Raw genomic sequence first — 20533 nt, forward strand, 5'->3', positions numbered from 1 at the left:
TTCATACAAATAACCTTAAAAGCAAGACTTTATATGCTGGACTTAATTAAATATAGTTAAAATAGTTTGTAAAATCCTAGGAAAAGTTTGTTACTGAAAAATAACAGAGAAAGGTTATAAAAGGTTGCAGACTCCACTAGAACATATGAAATAGTTTGAATCCTAAAAGTCTTGCTTCAACTAAGATTTTTTCCAACCTTAGCTGGACATAGCATCTAGAAATTTGCTTTTCCTCTAGTTTTTGTTTGTTTGTTTCCTTGCTTGGTTTTCACTTTGAAAGGAACCATCACATAAAAGTTCTCCTGGACATAGAATGCAGTGAAGAAAAAAATTACTTCAATTTTACCAAAAAGGCAGTATATGTGCTTCACATTCTTTTTCTAAGTACTTTGCTTTCATTGTATTTTTTTAATTTGCCATAGTCCACATGCATTGTTGTCTTCATGGTAAAGGATTAAACTTATTTGAAGGAGTGAAAGCAGAACTATGATTTCTATACTGTGCTCCTGGACCAGACTGGATAAAGTTGTAGGGCAATAACTTTACAGGTAAACAGCTATTTCCTATTTCCTTGAAGAAAAAGCTGACTTTAGGCTCCCTCTCTGTCACATTTTTGCTGATTGACAGGGTCAGACTAAGCTAAAGAACTGGTTTCTCTGGCTTGTCCCTATTACAGCAAGTTTTGTTGGAACTCAACATGGGCCACTAGTTCCAGACTTTCTCACCCTCCTGAACTGCCCTCTGTACTAATTCTGATCTCAGCTCCTTTACAGACTGGCAGAATGTGGTCCTGGGGAAAATTTAGCCCAATTAAAATGGGATCCAAAATTCTCATTGCTTCTAGGCTTCACCCCAGCACAGGTTATATTTAAGAAACATATTGAAACCCCAACTAGTTTCTGAAATTTTTGAATACTGATCTTGTCCCATCTTGGTGTAGCTCCCTTCAAGATGCAAGATATTGACTCATTATTACAACTGTACATAAGGCTTTAGGCCTTCCTTGTTCTTTTTACTGATCCTTTTTGTTCTTCTTATCTTACACAGTCCTTTGATGCTTGAAAATAGCTGACGAGCTAAATAATGAAGTGTGGGGATGAAATCTAAAGTACAATGTGGCAGGATGTGTTAAAGCTTTGACCTAACAATACATGGAAAAATACATGGTCTGATATAATTTCACTTCCTTCTAAATCTGCAAAAGGAAGAGCAGAAGGGAACTAACTGGTATGAATAAAAGCTGATGTTTTGTTTTTTATATATGTATGTATATATTTGTACCAATACAAATATATTTTAGACTGATTGAAACTTCTGTCTTCTCTATCATAGAGACTTCATGGCAACTGGATAACTAGTACAATTATGGCACTGCAATAGTTAAGAAAGTGAACAGTAGCCAATAGGTGAGGACAGGCTTTATAATTAGGTAATTTAGAACCTTTGGATTATTGTTTTGTTTTTCTGTGGACTCCTGATCTCCATGACAAAAATTGAGGAAGGACACCTTTTGTTATTTATTTTCAAGAGTTTAGCAACTCAGCTGAAGTGGGAGAAATTATGAGCCTGGGCATTCCTGGGGTAGGACCATTCTTGACAAATGCACCTTCAGTCAAACCAGTTCTGAAACTTTTGAATTTCTAAAGTAAAACACAGGGACATGACCCCTTTCTGAATGCAAAATGTACATAATACATTACCATTGTTACTCATGTGCAATAGAGAATCACAGAATGGTTTGGGTTGGAAGGGACCTTAAAGATCATCTAGTTCCCACCCCCCTGCCATGGGCAGGGACACCTTCCACTAGACCAGGTTGCTCAAAGGCCCATCCAGCCTGGCCTTGAACACCGCCAGGGATGGGGCATCCACAACCTCTCCGGGCAACCTGCTCCAGCGCCTCACTGCCCTCACAGTGAAGAACTTCTTCCTAATATCTAATCTAAATCTACCCTCTTTCAGTTTAAAGCCATTACCCCTTGTCCTATCACAACATGCCCTTGTAAAAAGTCCCTCTCCAGCTTTCTTATAAGCCTCCTTTAAATAATGAAAGGCGCAATAAGGTCTCCCCGGAGCCTTCTCTTCTTCAAGCTGAACAACCCCAACTCTCTCAGCCTGTCCTCACAGCAGAGGTGTTCCAGCCCTCTGATCATCTTCGTGTCCCTCCTCTGGACTCAGCTCACAATATCTTAATTATGGTCATATCAGTGACCAGAAAAAGTGCAAAATAATCTGTACGTTGGTTTCAAATTCCCTTCTAGTATAAATATAGCTACCAAAAGCACAGTTTGATGAGTGGGATGTTCTTCCATTTAATTCTCTTCCTATAAGCACCTAAATCCTTTCCCCATACCAGACCTGGTGCGTGACAGGAAGTAATATATTAACCTTTGCCTGATCTGATAGCACACAATGGACTGGTAACCTTAAAACCAAGATTCTTCCATTAGGCAAATCATCAGATCACTGTTCAAATGCCAAAAAGACAGCATTTCCTTTATTGAATGGCCATCCTGAGATGAGCAGACATCAAAATCCAACCTATTATTGTACTGCTTTAAAGCTTCTCTCTTATAGAGGTGTATAAGGAAAAACATGTTGTCAGGCAATAATCAGTCTACTTGTTGTTTTTTTTAAGTTTAGATACCTGAAGTAGATACTTTTGAATAATAAGTAAAATTCAACATTGAGTGTTCTGAATTGACAGAATTTAGTGCTTTGGGAAAGTACATATAGATATACTTACCTTATAATATACTATAAAAAATGGTTTTGACTAGGAGAGGTTAAAACAGAGGGAGAAAAAAATGAGTAAAATTATAAATACCAGTTTGCATTTTATGCTGAACATATGTATTAGGTTGTCTGCAACAATTAACATGCTGTATTATTGACAGTTGTCACACTGCAGGGAAGCTTGATGCCTCCATGAAGGACTATGCTTGAGAAGCAATGGGATGGCAAATTAAAGCGGTAATAAAGGAAGCAACGTCTTCCAGGCAAGAAAGCTTTGCCTAATCTAAGATACTGAGAATCTGGGCTCAAACAGAAAGTGAAATCAGACTAGGATAAGGTGCATCTCTAACATTTAAGTGTTTTAAAGATAAGATGACTTTAAAAAATTCTTTGCTAAATTTCTGTTTCTGACTTCCCAGCCATGTTGTCCTTACAGTGATTAACCTAGAAGCTTGGGAATTTGACATGTAATCCCACTGATGGAAACAGCGGTGCTCTACATAGTCCTATCTGGCTATCTGTCCTATAAGGACACAAGTATCCCACCCGTGAACAGTGGGACTTGGTCAGGCTCGAACAGATCTGTCCAGCACATTTCACCATAAATTTACATCCCTCTGTAACATCTGTCTCCTCTTCCCCATTTGCTAGTGATTTTTCTAAAGTGAGGCCAAATGTCCCAGTGTTCTTCCTGGCTCATCTGTCACTGTCTGTTTGGGTCTCTCAAATGTACAGGACAACGTACTCTGTAAATTAAACTTTATTATATGAGCTCGTTAGGAAAGAAAACTAACAAACATGACAAACAAGGGCTCAATCCCCTTTGTACAGACTGGTCTAACACGTGAATTCGTTAATTCATCACTTAATGAGATTTCTAACTCACAAATTCTTTAATTCATAACTTGCAGCTCATAACTTGTAGCTCGTGCACCTACGAACAAAATAGTTACCTACCTAGCTGACGGTGAGAGCGCTCATCCTTTCTCCTCCATCATGGTGCGGGCATCCCCTGTATCCCACCTGGAAGCACAAAAGCCTTGGGAGTCCAGCTGCTGTTGGATCCACCTCAAAAACTTTTTGGGTAAGCTGATGTATCTACAACTTCCAGCTTGGAAGTTTGGTCGTCTTCTTTCCATTTTTTAGCGGATTTTGAAGAAACTGCCTAACAATTGCTAATGCAAGGATTATGGCTGCAGGAGACCGCAAGCTGTAGGTGACAGTGGCTGCATAATGACCTTTAGCCATTTCTGGCCACTGCACCCTGCCTACGTGTTGCCCTCGCTTTGAGGTAATGGTGCTGCTCCCAGCAACCATCAGGCCTTAGCATGAGCTGGCTTAGCCAAAATCTGAGCAGGAGTTGAGTGAACAGTCATACTCATCTTAGAATTTTTCTGATCATTATTCTGCTGGCAATGGTAGGGCTACTCAAAGAAAGGTCTAGATACTTCTCTACTTCAGACCTGCAAATGATTTGTGAACAACAACAAAATTAAAAAGAAAAAAAAAAAGTTCTGGAGATCATTTTTAGAAATGGAACTTCAGCAGATATTCCTCCTGTATTATGACAAACTATTTACTCTTTAGCATATTCAAGCATATTCTCTACTAGCTCGACTGAATTGTTTGAGAGCAAAGAATTTGTCATCTTAAATTTGTCTAACAATTTTGACACTTATTTCAGGTTTCTTTAGAAACAGAGTTTAGCAATATGTAGCCTCGTGTCATTTAATTGGTACCTTTTTTCATTAGCAATTGGTGTTGGTGAATATAATACTTTGGTGTATAGATTAGATGTAGATGATAACACATGATTTTAACCAAAATACTTCAATGGTTATGTGTAACTTTCCTCCAGAAGAAGAGCTATGTTCAAACTATGTCTGTTCTTATTAATGACTGTGAGCCATTCTGCAAATGACTGTATTTTATACATTCGCAAGCACACAAGTTAAAGAAATGAGGAATGTGCATGAGAACACGCTCCTTATTGATATAATCCTTGTCTCTGCAGAACAGTCACTGTACTTGCAGTCTACTTGTGTAACTAAATATGGTTTTATATTACAGTGAGCCAAATTAATCATTTTTCATCACTCAAAAGGAGAGATCCCACTTCCTCTTTCCTCCATCTTCCTTTTCTAATCAAACACTGTTTTCACCTTCTGTTAATTCTGGCACTTCTCTGCTTGCACTCTGAGCTTATTCAAGGTAAACACACACGTACTTTTGCTCGGTTAGTGAATTGAGTCAGCTTACCATGTGATCAAAGGAGTATTGCCAAAAGCTGGGGAGAGGGAACTACACAACTGAGAGCAGGCAGACAGGTCTCAGCTGCAATGTGACACCAATTTCCACACACACACACTCTCCATGAAAGCTTATTATTACTGAACTTATTATTGTAGGAAAGCTTATTACTAGAGTAAGGCACTGTGTTGTTATTGATTTTACTATCACACATCATGGTGAGATAATTTTTGCATTAAAAAAATCTTGTGTAGACTTGGAATAGCATAAACTTTGCTTAGCTTGCTTTTACAACAAATGCCCATAGCATGCAAGTCAATCCTAGGCAGTTTATTTTGCAATGTACTTCAGGTAATCCAGGACTGTATTGGTAATTTTTTCCTAAAAAATGGGAAAAACTTGCTGGTTTTTACGCTCATTATAAAGAGCTTAGGTACAGAAAATGAGAGGGAAAGAGGTTTTATTGTTAATGGGGAATCACCATCAAAATAAACATTCAATACAGAGAAACACAGTTAAACATAACCATCAAAGCACCCATTGTCTTCATTGGCTTTTTAAATAAACGCATAGAAAATACGACAGTTAGAAAGATATTCAGTGTGTCTCCTCAAGCACTGATAATAAAATTTTCAGAAAGAAGCAAATGGGCTAAACCGCCTCTGTTCCCTTCCATCAGGTGACTCCTTAAAGCTTAAGTATCTGTAAGGGCTTGAGGTCAAGGTCAACCCTTGATATCTCTTAAGTGCTATATATAGTCTGAGTATAGCACAACTACCGTACTGTTTTCAGGGCAAAGAGCAGAGAACAGACCTGTGCTGAACACTGAGGAGATAGGAGGTTGCACCCTTAATAAAATTAAAGTGGGCTCTGCCCTTTCCAGGTTGTGATAGCTGACTCAATGTTGTTTGTAGGGAAAAAGAATAATTACTAATTTATCAGCAGCGAAATGAAGCAGTGTGTTTCTTTTCAGATGCATTCCAGGAAACACTGGAATTCAAGTCTGAAATTACAAGCAGACTTGGATTAGTAAGGAAAGTTTTACCCTTTTATCCCATATCCCTCTGCTACGCTCGCTCAACAAAACAAGATGACACAACATACCAGCATTGCAGTACAGAATAACTCTATGCAGCACAGGGCACAGACTTATCAAGATACTTATGCAAATTCAAAACTAACTAGCTAAGAGGTCAGCATTGTGGTTACCTCAGTGCAGAGCTCTGTCGCTGTGTAATTATTCTTACTGGGAAGCAAGATATGTTATTGAGAGCAGAGTCCACGCTGATGTAATTATATTGCTTTGGGAATCAAAGCTGGTATCTCTGTACAGCACTGAGCTGCCCTCTGTAGACATACCAGCTTAATCGGAACCAGCTCCAGCTTTGCTTTGTAAAGCTGCACTCTGTGATGGAGATGCATCCAAAGTTTCAGGCTTTGGACAGAAGGATACGCTTTACAGTCCAAGTAAGATTCCATTGTATTGCACCATTACCTGGGTGAGCCTATCTGAAGTTATGAGCCGTTTATTAAGCATGCCATGGAAAGCATCATGTTGCAAGTTCATTTCCGCTTGCTGTTTGAAGCAGTGTAACCCAAACACTTAAAATAGTCTTGAAGGAGTCAGGGACTCATTAGATGTGAGAGAGGTCAGGTTGCACATATGTGTTGGGAACATCCCATTATTCAGTCAGCACCAATTTACGCATAATTGAGATAAAGCAGATAAGTGGATGGGCACAGCATTTCAAAGGAATTCTCACAGTCCACTAACTCAGCACATTACTTGATTTTGGTGAAATACATGAACCATCAGTCCAATGGAAATATGAGAAATACAGACTATAATCAAGAAACTGATAAACAGAGAAGCAAAAGGATAAACTCAAGTCAGAACAGTGATTTTAAAACAGCCTCCCTACCATCAGAACTGTTGAGTAAAACCTGAAAAAGGGGCCACTGCTCACTGAAAGAAACCTGGAACCTTTGACAGAACATCTAGCAAAGGATATTTCACTAAGTGCGACTGGAGAGAAATCTTGATAATCCCTGTTGCACAAAGAGCCTTCTGCTGCACGATGCAACAGCGTCATGCGCAGCATGCAAAGCTCACAGGAAGTTGAAAACAGAGACACTGTTATTCTTTTTACTGCATATTAAACATACTGTATATTAGCAGGTATTCCCCCTAAGAACATTCAAAGATGTATGCACAGAACAATCAGCTAACCCCAACACCTATTTTGTTTCTTTTCAGAAGGCATTATCCTGCAGAGACATACAGCGTGGACTTTCAGCTCTATGGAATTCCAGTTTGGCCATCAATATCATCACGTTCAGATGTGTAAAGTGACCTGTAGGGTTTTAACCACCAGATAACAGAACATTTCCATGTGGAATCACTAGGTTGATACCGGATACATCTCTTCACTACTGTTTGGCATTGCCGCAGACTTGGTAATGAAGAATTGAATAGACAACAGAAACACCAGCAGAGTACGTCTGTGCAAAACCACACAAGACCTAGATTTTGGGTCTACCGAGCACACTTACAAAATGCTACAAACAAGGAAAAATAACCTGGCAGAAATAATAGACCAGATTCAAAATCAGTTAAGACACTTGAACCCCCATAATATCATGTCTAAAGGGAAAAGCTTCAACAAAGGAAAAAGGTTCCCCAGCCACTACCACCCAAGCAAAGACATAACTCAAGTAGGTAGCACATCAGGTTTAAAAAGCCACTAGCAGCATTTACTAAGGTTTTTTTTTATGCAGTAAAAATAATGTATATTATGTTCATTATATTGTATTATATTTTAAATAACATATCTCTTAGAAGGAAGCTTCTCTCTCGTAATTAAACTGAACTACAAGCGAAAGACATGGGTCACCCTAACACATTAGCTGTCCAGCTATTTCTTTAGATTTTGCTAGAAAATACATGAGTTACCTTCTAGTGAAGAACTAATGGTTTAGAAAGTCTTTAAGATCACCTTTCATTTTCCTAGACAAATGGCATAGTACTGCTCATCAACACCTGAATGAAAAAGAATGCAAAGTTCTGTTTCATGAGCTGGGTTCTAGCACAATACATATGACTACTCGCAATAAATAACTGTAAAAAATTTGAACAAATTCTTTCTTGCAAGGTTATATGTATGGCATGACTTGTAAATGTTCTTTTATCAACGTTAAGCTCTTCGGAATAGAAACATTTCCCCATTCACCATCTGTACACATCACATCATCAGCTTCTAGCCAAATTCACATTACAATACACTGGCATTTATAATCCAATTAAAAATCAAAATGAAAAAAAAAAAGTGATCTATAAACAATCTAGGTGTCCAAGTGATATGTTTCTGTGTCTACGTATGCCTATATTTCATTCAACATAAACTACAAAGTCCCTGGGATAAAGAGCGTCTGTGATGGCCAGATCAGATGAGGATACTTAGACCCCGGGTTTTTACAAACATGAGAAGCCAAACAACACCCTTACTTAGATCTTATGTGGAATTTTTTAACGTGCTCTGGAAAGAGCTCTTAATCATTTGCAAATCCAAGATACAACGAGATAAACTGGATCGCCTAAACTTGCTGACTCCCTCAAACCCCGAGCTGAGACGGGACCAGCCCTGCTCCCTGTCACACCAGCCATCGCTTCGGAAGCCACGGGCCCTGTGGGGGGGTGGCTGTAGCGGGGGTGTGCCTCCGCTCCCGCCGTTCTGTGCCCCCAGCGCGGAGGCACGTCCCCGTCATCCACGGGACAGGATACAGGACACGGGACAGGATGCCGTGTGACCAGACGCGAGGACCGAAACCACATCCCTCTGCCATTACTGTGCACCTTGGGAAAGCTAGCTACGGTGTTCTGGTAAAGTTGTACCAGCTGAAAGAGCTGTGTCTAAAAGAGGAAATTGGTTTTACCTTTTCTAAAAAGACGCGACGCTTCAGCCAGCTTTAAAAACTAGATGCCTTTGAAGCCTGACTTTAAGTATCAAAGCAGAGTTACTCCATTCCAGGACATGCAACTGGGAAAAGCTAAACTATCTGCGAAGTGACCTAGTGACAGCAGAACTGTGGGACCTCTAACAATTCCAAAAGATAAAAAGCATTAAAAAAAAAGCCACTATTGTTCTCAGTTTGCATGAAGTAAACACTAAAAAAATGGTCTGTAAACACAGAGAAAGGATTTCCCGCAAGTTAGGTGGGGTATTCAAAGCTTGCAACTGAATCAAATTGAGCCAAAAATGCAAGAATTCTAGGGACGTTTAAACTCTCATACAAGTGGATGTGTCTGTGTCTGCCTGTGCACATGTGAGTAAAATCATAAGTATTTCCGACCTCTTAATTACTGCAGAGGATATAACAGTGTTTGCACAACAGTAGTTTCCTGTTACTGATATATATGGGGGGGTTTTTTGTAAGTATTAAACTCTGCAGCAGGGACAGTCTTGGTTTTACTGTCTGAAACACTGAACGTGTTACCAATTGTCTTACTAGACATCAGCAAATTACATTTCTGATACTAGAATTTAAGAACATATCCATTTTAATATTTTAATCAACAGATACTCAAGACTGTAGCCTGTAACAATTCATACAGCTTGCACTGAAACCCTCAGAAAAGATTGTAGATCAGCAGGAGCTAGTCTGCACAGACTTGGCAATGATGAAATGTAGTTAATGAGAAAGTTTTAAAATGCATTATTTTTTAAGGTAAACACACAAGTTAAAATGGACCTGATTTTTATATTTTAGGAGGGCTTTAATATATGGGAATGAGAACTTCCTGAAATACATGCTTTTGTGAGAAGATGGCAGAGTAGGGAAGAACCTTATTTAGCAAAGATGGTTTATACCAAATTTACCAGTTCCCCTCTCCCCAAATCTCAGTTGCAATACCAGTTGCAGCTGACTGACAAACTTCCAGTGCTGTCATTCATCAAGTCCCATTGTGGGTGAAATGTTTCTGTTAGGATCCCAAGTTTCTACTGAGAGAGATGTCTGGGCTGCTGGATCTCTTCTGCTCAGAGAGTACCAAAACAAGGAGTTCTGATTCAAGTGCAGACATTTTATGCAGAGAAACACTCAAAAGGCTTTGCCTCTTGTTGAAGAATGAAAAAATAAAGGTCAAAAGCTCAAAAGTTCTCATCAAAACACCCTGATACCAGGTTTGGTCAGTCTTGTATAGTTTTTGAATTATGATCTTGCTTATAATTAAACAAAATTAAAAATCTTACATTTAACATTCACAGAGATGTAGAGAGACTAAATCTTTAAACTCTAATGTACTTCTAATCTGTGTTGCACCGTTATGAATATGTCAGACTTAGAATTGAAGAAAAGCACTAGTTTATTGATCAAGCAGAAGTCTTTGGCTGCTTTTTGGTTTCACAAACTAAGTGAATTACTCAACTATTTCAACATTTTTTTCTTTTAAATAAAATAACCTTTTGTTCTATTGGGGAAAAAAAAAAAAAAGCAGGAACTTTCCTTACTCCTGAAAGGATGCAAGTCAGTGACTTGTCTTCATACCTGTCCAATCTATCCTTTTCAGGAGTCAGCATTTACCCAAAAGCTGTCTTGGTTGTTTCTTTGCTGACAAAAGACCATGCCCTCACAGTTATAGTAGCTGATTAGTGAAATACCTTGTTTTACTGAGGCAAGAGTTCCTTCATCCCACCTGTCATTTCACTAAGTCTGCAACTGTTGTCAGCCAAGCTGTTTTCACTTGTTTTAAGGTCTGCTGAATCTGCATTTAAACTGAACGGCACAGTCCTGGAAGCCAATGTTGATCTATGAACTCTCTCAAGTGAATTCTCTGTGCTCCAGAAAAATTGGGATTACATAGGCTCCAGTTCCATTTGCAATGACTATAGAAACAAGACGGCTGCTCTGGCACAGAAATTATCGGTTTCCTGTCCCAACCACAAGCACCTCCAGAGTTGTTGACAACAAAGGAGGAACACCACCATCTTAACTACTTTTCACACTGGCCTGAATGTGCCTGACCGTATTTTTAAAGAACTATGTGGCAGTATGCGGGCAGTGGACCGTAAATGACACAATTTACACATCTATGGTGTTCAATACTGATTGAAACTTCAGCCTCCATCTGCTTAAAAATGCTATAGCAGGGAGCAGGAGACAACATTGGGAATGTAGACTCAGCACGGTATCCTTGACTGCCTTCCAATTGCTCACAGACCATAATTATGTGTTGGTTATGCCCCATAGCACTCTGTTATGTGTGTGTCCTTTCCTCATGTGAAAAAACATTAGAGGAAAACTCTGAAAAACTTTGTAAAGATTTTTGCTGCTTGAGCCTGTTCATTAAGTTTCCACATCTTGGGGCTAGTTGGATACACAGAATGACATAAATAACCCATCTTTTTATAACATGAAATGACTCAGAGCTGCCATAGAGTGATTTTTTTTTTAAGGGCAAAGAAAAAGAACCAGAATGAATTCTTCAAATTACTATATAAGGAAATGCTTTTATGGCATTTTTGCATTTATAGCATTCCTGCATTAAGGCAGGATTTTTCATTCAGATTCAAACTAAGTAATGTTTATCATACGGCCAATCTTTGGAATATAAGGAACTCTGTCTTCCCTGGAGCAGTATGTTTGTTCACATGCTCCATATTGCATGTAAAGCTCATAGTAAAACAAGCTCAGATGGGATCAGAATAGAAAGTATGAATGATAAGATGTTGCTCAGTCGGCTCATTGTGACCAAAAAAGACTAGGGAGTGTCACACAAACAGCCCTGTAAACAGATTTTAGAGGCTGTAACTAGGAACAGGAGCTAGCTGGCTCCGAGGAGCCAACTACTCCTGCTTGGGAGTAGTAACCTACTTGCTTATCTCAGCAGCTAAGTGATTTACACAAAATGCACGGATTTACACACCTAGAGAAACACTATCAGCTCCAGGATAAGCAGTGCACTCCAGCAAAGTTTGCATGTATTCTAAATATTCCTGCCAGGAAATCCAGATGTCCATGCACATGTGATAAACACTTACAAAGGCTGGGAAAGGTCAATCCATTGCAGCAGCAGGTAACTTCTCAGTGCCTACTGAAGTTTATGTTCTCTTTGCATTCCAGAAACTTGACAATATCAGTGTCGGGAAGGTCAGACATACCCAGTTGTATAGAATTTGTGTGAACAGACTAGCCTAGAAGCCAAAGGCATGTCATGTTTTCAGTCCTGCAACAAGTTGAAAGATACAGCGTTCACTGGAAATATGTCACTGACAGTGCAATATTCATCCAGATTGGCAAGCTGCACTGACTGACTTCTAGTGGAGCAGGGTCACAGCAAATCATTTTGGCATCTTGGGCAGCTTACTGTGTCTTGCTTAGGAGCACTTTTGCATTCCATAGGCCTATTTTAAGAAGGCACCCAGTTTGAGGCGAGGCTGGCACAACCTTTCTACCTCCTCTCTCTCTCTCTCCAGCTCAGAGAAGCAAACCTTCAGCACTGTGCCCGAAACAGTAGGAGTGATCCATGTTTGCTGGGGCTGTGGATGATGACTGTGTGAGAGTGGGGAAGCTGATCACTGTCTGAGAGTCAAAGCTGTCTGACTTGTCCAAAAACAGAGTTTGTCTTCTTTACAATTGCAGTCTCCGCATGGAAATGACTGTTGCTCACCAGTAACCCACCTTGCCTCTGTCATGTTTATCAGCAGTGGATGGAGCAGGACACTGTGTGATATGTCTGTGACCACTGGCACTAGATTCCATTCATTTTTTCATGTCTGACTTCGTACAGTTGTATAAAGCTTGTTGCACGCACTCCCACTGCCCAGCGGGCCGGACCACCCACACTTATGTTGCAACTTCGTTCAACCTTGAAGGTCCTCTGTCATTAGCAAAGTTTCTCTTCTGTTGGTCTTATTACCATCTTGGTTTCATAACCCTATTTCTTTTTGGAAGTGAAGTCAGGCAGTCTGGAGGAAATTGTGACGAACACAGGTAGTTGTTGCCAACATATACAAAGCAGAGAATCACTTCTGAATCAGGATCACCTGCAAAGGAAGGCGGTGGCTTTGGGCTCACTCAAATACGACTCACCAGTGGGCCAAAAGACGGGCACGACATGGCAGCAGAACTGTAGGATCTCAAACCCACTTTCTCAGACCTCTCTGGTTAGTCTGTCCTGTAGCTGCAGATATTACTTCCTATACATGAGAACTACCTCAAGACAGAAAAGTGCGCGACAGTGATTATTCTACCACCCTGGTAATTACCGATTAATTTGGCATATAAATAGCTCAAACGTTAGGGCTGTCATAATAGACATATGTGACTCTATCCAAGAACAGTACGACAACCAAGGTGTATCATTTATCTATATCGATTGTCACAAATGGTTTTAGATAGCTGGCATTCTCTAAATCAAAGGCGGCTATTGATTGTACAAATGTTTGGGTTTTTTTACTCTATACCTTAGGGTTCATAAACAGAGAAAAATGTTTCTCCATGGTATGTCAGTGTTTCGTCTCCATATGGGAAGTTCACCTACAGTAATGAGATATATAGAAAAGACCAAGACATAATACAGTGGCACATCTAAAAGCTGACAGACAGACAGAGATTCCAGACAAAAAAAGCATGTTCCTTTTGACTGCTGCTTGATGTGTTTTGCAGAAGCTCAGAAGAGCAAGTAGGAGAGAATCTTGCACAAGGGAGTAGGAGAAAAGCAAGCTTGGAAGTCAGAAAGGAGGACTCAGTGGAATGATACAAATTCAAAAAATGAGGGATGTATTGTACTCATACACTGATACTAATTTCAGCTTTTCATCAGTATACATTTTTTTTCATAGAGGACGTCTTAGGAATGCTACATGTCTCTGGCTTAGTGTACTGGTATCACAGTTTAATCAGATTTGATAAGTGTTATCACATTTAGTGTTACTTTTGCTGCACATTCATGCATAGTTTGTAATACTGTTCTTGTTACAAGGTTGAAGTTTCCATGTTATTTCAGAGTCTTTGAATATATTATGATGATGATGATGATATAAAAGGGAGATCCATGATCCAAAACAGTGAGAAGAAAAAGTCAACTCTTTTTTATTCAACACATAGCAATACCAAAAAATTAATACTATTCTTATAAAAATCAGACTCCCTTGCTATGTATTTCAAGAAAGTTGTTTGCCTTTGCAACATCATTCACTATCCTCTCCCTCTCCCCACCCTTTCTTTTTCATGGCATTAGAGCTATAAGGCAAAAAGCAGAAAAAGTTAGCTTCCTCATGTGCACTGCTACTCCCCAGGTGTGATACGAAGCATCACAGTAAAAACTGGTTGCCCTGCCAACCTTGAGACCTGAATGACCACTGACAAGCTGGCTGTTCCTGTGAACATTGTAAAGCCACATAATGACAGTGTATTAGTGAAAAGCTGAGTGTTAACGTGGGTTCTTTCATTCTCTCCAACATATCACTTACTGAGTCTCTCTTCTCTGTACGTCTGTCTTTAAAACAGTCACCTGGATATCACCCTTTTCAGGGAATTAAGAGTCAGCTAGGCAGAAGTGAAGAGATGAAGCACCATGCTCGGGGACACAGAGTGGGACACTGTTTCTGTTTGTATGTACTTACAGAAATAGGGAAGCGGTTCCAGGTGGTGTGCAGAACAGCTGAACAGCGGTCAGGGTGCAGGCAAGGTGGTAGGAAAGGCACTTAACCCATGAAACAAAGAAAGGCTGGAAAAATGTTAGTGTCATTAAGTTATTTAAACATCCCTACCCACCTATGCTGAAGTTACATTCCACTGTATCAATTTCTATTTACTGGATTTCACCCCATGCAGGGGTTTTGTCCTCTGCTTGTGGTTCAGGCTGATTCTTTGGTGTTTTTCAGGGTCTTCTAGTTCTCTGTGTCTGTATCAGGGCTTATGAGAGCCAATGCGTCTGACATTCTCGTGTCTGTGTTACTGAGACTGCCGTAGCCTAGTTAGCAAGATACCGTAAAACTTGTGATAGAAATAGCAGACCATGGTAATTCTCATCTAGAATCTACTTATGAGGTATTTAGTAAAACCAGAATTCATCCCATGTATTCCTTCATCTGCATCATGGTGGTTGTCTATATAACTGCAGATCAGTTAAAGTAATGCAGATCCTTCTGGTGAAAAAAAGTCTCCACTCCAAGCTTCTCAGTGTATGACCCCAGCCAATAGCATATATGGCAGACGAAGCACGAAGAGCTCTGGTCTGTGAACTCCTTATGAATTAGGCCATGACCATGTACAAGTCTTCAGATCAGTGTTTAAACAGCACAATAACCGCCTCTCTACCAGGACTCCAGGACAGAAGAGGCAACATGGATGAACAGAAAGCCTGGAAGCAGCAAAACACGGTAGAAAAACAGTGGCAGGTTTTGACAGTCTTGCAACATGACACGTTTCACAATATAGAATCACCCATACTGGTGTTGGTGCTAGTAAACTCGTAATATTATTTAAGTAAAATGCCAATCATAAAAGCACAATTTAATGTCAGATAATTTACAATAAAGCGTTCTAATCTGGATGTAAGACATTGTAAGATGAACCAACTCAAGGTAACCCACAACAGATTTCAAATGTAGACAAACCCTAGTGACCTCAGAACTAAGCATGCTCTGAGATATATTTGTCCTTAACCTTTAGTAGCCCTGTAATAGTTTTATTAGTTTTATACTGTCATGTAATTCTGAGCAAACCAACAGACTCAAAAGGAAAATATTCAGGAAGGATTTAATGTTCAAATATGGAAAACAGGTGACACTTGTAACATACATAATTACGTGTCACATATGTTTTAAGTACCTATATACAAACATACTTGGGTTTTACTGCTTTATGTTTATAGAGCGTACTAGGAATGGTGTTAATTTATCAGGCAATAAGCAGCCACTGCCATCTATTGGAGACATTACTAAAATACAGAAATGACATTCTACTGCCAGCAAAGGGATCTGGAGTACAGTATCCTTTCTGGAAATAAATGCTCAGTATTTTATCACATACAAAAACTGTTACAAGACTATTATCAGGGGCTGTTACCTTAGATATAGACAGATTACAGGTAAGGAAGTATAAACAAACCAAATTTTGTTCAGCTCCGTTTCAGAACCGTTGTTAAAGTTTGCTTCTAAGATACGAAGTAATTGTAATCAATGTCATGCCCATACCCTGCACCACACAGCTGTGCTGAGTGCTCCTGCACTTGCCCATCATCTCTGCTCTTCCACCTGATCCGCGACAGCTCTTTACAACAACAGCAACTGTTGCAGATGTCTTTTAACATAATACAGTTCTGATTTGTCATACGCTATTCCCATTGAAACTTGTTCCTAGGGCAACAATAATAAACAAGAAATTCACAGCAGTCAACCTCAGAAATTGTTCTCCCTGCCAATGTGGACTACGGCATCAGCAGAGACTGAGGGTATGGACTAGTGACCTCACGCTGCTGGTCGCTCACAGCCACCGACCGACCACTCACCAGCTAAACTGGGGTAACTGAACACGTGTGCGCTTTTAGCCTCCCCAAAAATACATTGTGAAAGAAAATGTTATCTCAAATCCTACTCTAAGACTTGTTGAAAGGCAGGAAAATAACACTTAATCTCTCTTAATTTTAGAGATAACGTGAATACTCTATTCACCTACAAGATCCCCTTGTAAACCATGGAGAGAAAGTCATTAAAAAGGTTATTCCTACAACTTGTCGTAGGTATCTGTCTTACAAGATGAATCATGGTGTGGAGACGTCTGTCTTCACAGACTACAAAGAGAGTTTAGATTTGAAGATCCAATTTTGAGATGCCTCAGTATAAGATAAGGTAAAGTGATGTGCACTGCTCCCCAAAAGTGAGCTTCTGCTCCCTTCTGCCCCTCACCTTCCTGTCCCCAGCATGTCTCATGTCTTCTGCTGTCCGTGGTGGATTTTGGACCTTTCCATGAGGGTCTTTAATGGAGTAAAATAACAGAAACCAAAAAATGTCAGTTTTCGGCCTTGCTAGTGAGTTAAAACATCTCACAGGAGAGTCTGACAAGCACCAGACCCGCACAGAGGAAGGGACAGCAGCGTGTGACCTGGAAAAAGGGAGGACAGAGTAAAGCAGGGCAAGAGAAAAAAAAACCTGTAAGACATGCTACCTTCAGGAGTAAGAAAGCATCTGATCAGCTCCGCCAATTGTAAAACTTGAGATTCACAATCTGTTTTCACGTAAACCCTTTGAAAAAGTCAGTCTAGAAGAGAAATGTCATTTTTACTTACAGTTCAATTGCCTTTTTTTAATTAAGAAATGTAGGCAATTACTGTGAGAAAAGATTAAAGGCTGTATGTTACACTTAATAGACATCTGTATACAAAGAATAATACATTCAGAAAGCATCTGGACAGAGCAAACGGCAAATAAGGTTGGTGGATCTCTTTCCAAAAGAAACACTGACTTGCTCACTTGTCAAGAGTACATCTGGACCTTGGCCGATCGCTGAGGCCAAGCTCCACAGAGGGAATTTTTGACACTCTAGGGCTTGAGTAGAAGTTTGGTACTGAAGTTCAAGGTAGTGACCCGACGACCCCAACATCCAATGGTCAAAAAAAAAAAAAAAAATCAATGAGATATCTTAAATATGTTAGTACCTATCTAAATATGTTAGTGCCTATCTCTTGCACTATAAAATTCCTTACATGGCTAAACATCAGTTTCTACAGTCTAAACACCTGTATAAATCAGCTTAGTTTTTTAAATCTCATTTCTTTTCAAATTTTGTTTTAAGTCTGTACTGTACAGACATGTAACACTTCTAAGTTGAATACTATTTTACTTCAAAAGTTGAATCCAAATGTATCAATTAAAGGACCTGTAGGGAAATTAGAAAACACTACTGTTCTTAACATTATGTTCTGTAAGTCAACGAGACTATCATCAGAAATTGGAAAAATACACTCAGAATGTAAATTTATACACTGAAATGTTGCAGTATCTCAAGTGTACAGCATCCCAAGGGAAGCAAGTACTTAGTTTACTAGCTGTATGACACTCATAAATTGGTTTATTTTTGGCTATGAGTGGAAAGTTTTCAGTCGTTGACCTTACACATAGTATCTGATTTTTTTTTTATTTTGTTTTTTTTCAGAACACACTTTCCATTTTCTGATCAGGTTTAACCAGAACCTTGGTTTTGTTTGAGGAAAAAACAACCAAGTGTCCTGCCGTAGCACAGACTGAATACCAGCTGAAAGCAAAGAGCACCATCTGCTGAGTAACCACCACTCCTTGCTCTAACACATTTAAGGATATTTGGAGATCTCCTCACAAAGGTCCAATCCGCCCCGATCTTTATTCATTATCCTAATAAACACCAGAAACGCTCTAAGGTAAAATATAACAGTATGAAATTATTTCATGCAATTTCAGTTGCAAAACAAAAGACACTGAACACAGCATGCCTCTTAGTGTTCAGATTACAGATTTAATGCTAGTTTATTTATACTTGTTATGAGTGCCAATTCAAGTGCTATTACAGTAAAAAGCAGATCAGTTACTACTTTCCCCCCTTTTGTTTAGTAAGTATGAAAAACGTGGAGTGTAGTTTCTTATGTGTTCAAACAAGGTTGAAAATTAGCACATTCTTTCACAAGTAATCGTTTTAGGGCAGAACTCTTATGTGATAAATGTTAACAGGTAACTTCAAGGAAAAGTTAATTGCTATACAAAAGTTAATAATTTAATAGCTCAGAGAGTTGAATTATGCAGTATTACATGAACAAGTTTTAAAACATATCCTACTTCTTGTATATACATATATATACAGCAGTATACCACACCTATGCTTAACAACTTTGCTTATCAGCACTTTCTATAAAGGATAAATAGTAGATAAAAAAAATCAAATTGAGGTATTTGAGAGTCAAGTTTCTATACTGACTTTCCCAGACTGTATCAAAATATCAAAATACTACAATTCAACTTTGATTTTGAAAGTATACTAGAGAAGATGCTCTAAAAAAGTAAGTTGAAACTTTTTTTTTTTTGAATGATTAATTCAGTGAATGTCATCTTCAATTCTCTCAGCAAAAAGATCAGAGTAAAGGCTTCTTTCTTTACATGGGACATGAAGGACTGGCATGTCTAAATTTCTCCCTCTAGTGACCTCTTCTGTGTATTTTGAGAATAATAATCATATACTATAACTTAGCATGTATTTTACCCACATGGTTCACTGAAAACATATTAATAGATATGGAGGACTTCGTCTCCATACGAAGCAATCTGATATGGATTAAAATCATTCTATACAACTGGTTGTAATCTGTGCACTGCAGAACACACTATTTTTTCCACTAAGTGTTCCACATAAGGGAGGGGATATAGAATGCTGCTTGTTCCTTGCAGAAGTCCCCTAAGAACGCTCACAGCAAAATTTTAGCATGCCCAAGCAATCTGTCCCAAAAGAAAGCCAACAAAAGTCAGACCACGATGTCCCTTGACAAGATTCATAGCTGTCAGTATTCGGAGTCCCTTACCAGTATTTCGCAGCTTCACCTTCACAGAGCATCTTGCAGCCACCCACTATTTCAGGGACTTTCTTCTAGAGAGAACTGAACGGATCCTGGAGAGGGAAACACCAACGGAGGTGCTTTAGTGGATTGTGAACAATGAGGTCTGAAATTCTAAACTGATTCTTTGTCATACTGACACAGACAGCTAAAGACTGGCATTAAGCAGCTTCTTCCTTTCTCCAGCATTTTGAAAATGAAAGAAAAAGTAGTCATGCTTTTTGGAGTCCCAAACTCTCACCCGCATTATAGCCACTTTGCTAGGTTATGTTAATAAGAGCAGCATGAGAAGCTAAAACTAGCATGGTATGATCACTGCTGCGCTGTCCAGTGGTGTACAAGTTCCTGATAGAACAGGATTTGTGGGTGCAGCATCCAGTATGGTTTGGGAATCTCTTGTTCCAGTAATGATTGTAGTAACTCATATGACAATTTGGACTGCAATGGATATATGTTGCTTAAACATAGATCAAGGGCCGTATCACACCAGCTTAAACACAACAGTCTCCTTAGTCTTGGACAGTTGTCACGCTCCTTCTCAGCTTAGCTTGAACAGCGAAGTCTGGAGCACTCTGTCTCACTATAAAGTTATCAAGCATAAACTGCTTTCTCTTCTCCCAGCACTGGGCTAAAATGCATTAATATAAAGAGACATGAATTACAGATTACAGCACTGTACCTTCTCTGAATGTAGACAGTGTTATCATGGGGGCAACCGTTCCCACCATACCTAATTGATTCAAAAACCTGAAGATTGTCTTTTCTCCAAGCTGAGCAATGCATCATGTGCCTGATGGAAATAGTTCCTAATCTCAGTTTCAGCTAAAAAATTCTCATTGAACTAGAGACTAAAAATGTATTACAGCCAAAAGCAGCAGTGTTACACTTGATTCACATGTGTTATATTAGTTTTAGAAAAGTCTTACGTGAAATATGTATTTCCCTCTTAGTGCACATGTATTTTAGACT

At 39.2% G+C, this 20533-nt stretch overlaps 1 long non-coding RNA gene across 3 annotated transcripts in view; it reads right to left on the reverse strand.

Annotated features, from left to right (window-relative positions):
* Positions 1-4725: 4725 nt before the first annotated feature.
* Positions 4726-20533, reverse strand: part of LOC128146236 (uncharacterized) — a 33329-nt gene continuing 17521 nt past the window's right edge. The window contains exons 7-11 of one of the 3 annotated variants that reach the window (XR_008236722.1): positions 20244-20354; positions 19532-19617; positions 16057-17091; positions 14610-15349; positions 4726-13028 (exon numbers count right to left, since the gene is read on the reverse strand). This is a non-coding gene — a long non-coding RNA (uncharacterized LOC128146236). Of the gene's footprint in view, positions 13029-14609; positions 15350-16056; positions 17092-18457; positions 19449-19531; positions 19618-20243; positions 20355-20533 lie in introns of those variants that run through there. The other 2 variants (XR_008236714.1, XR_008236725.1) reach the window with 2 other exon arrangements.

This window comes from Harpia harpyja, chromosome 1, assembly GCF_026419915.1.
Source record: "Harpia harpyja isolate bHarHar1 chromosome 1, bHarHar1 primary haplotype, whole genome shotgun sequence".
NCBI classification, from domain to species: domain Eukaryota; kingdom Metazoa; phylum Chordata; class Aves; order Accipitriformes; family Accipitridae; genus Harpia; species Harpia harpyja.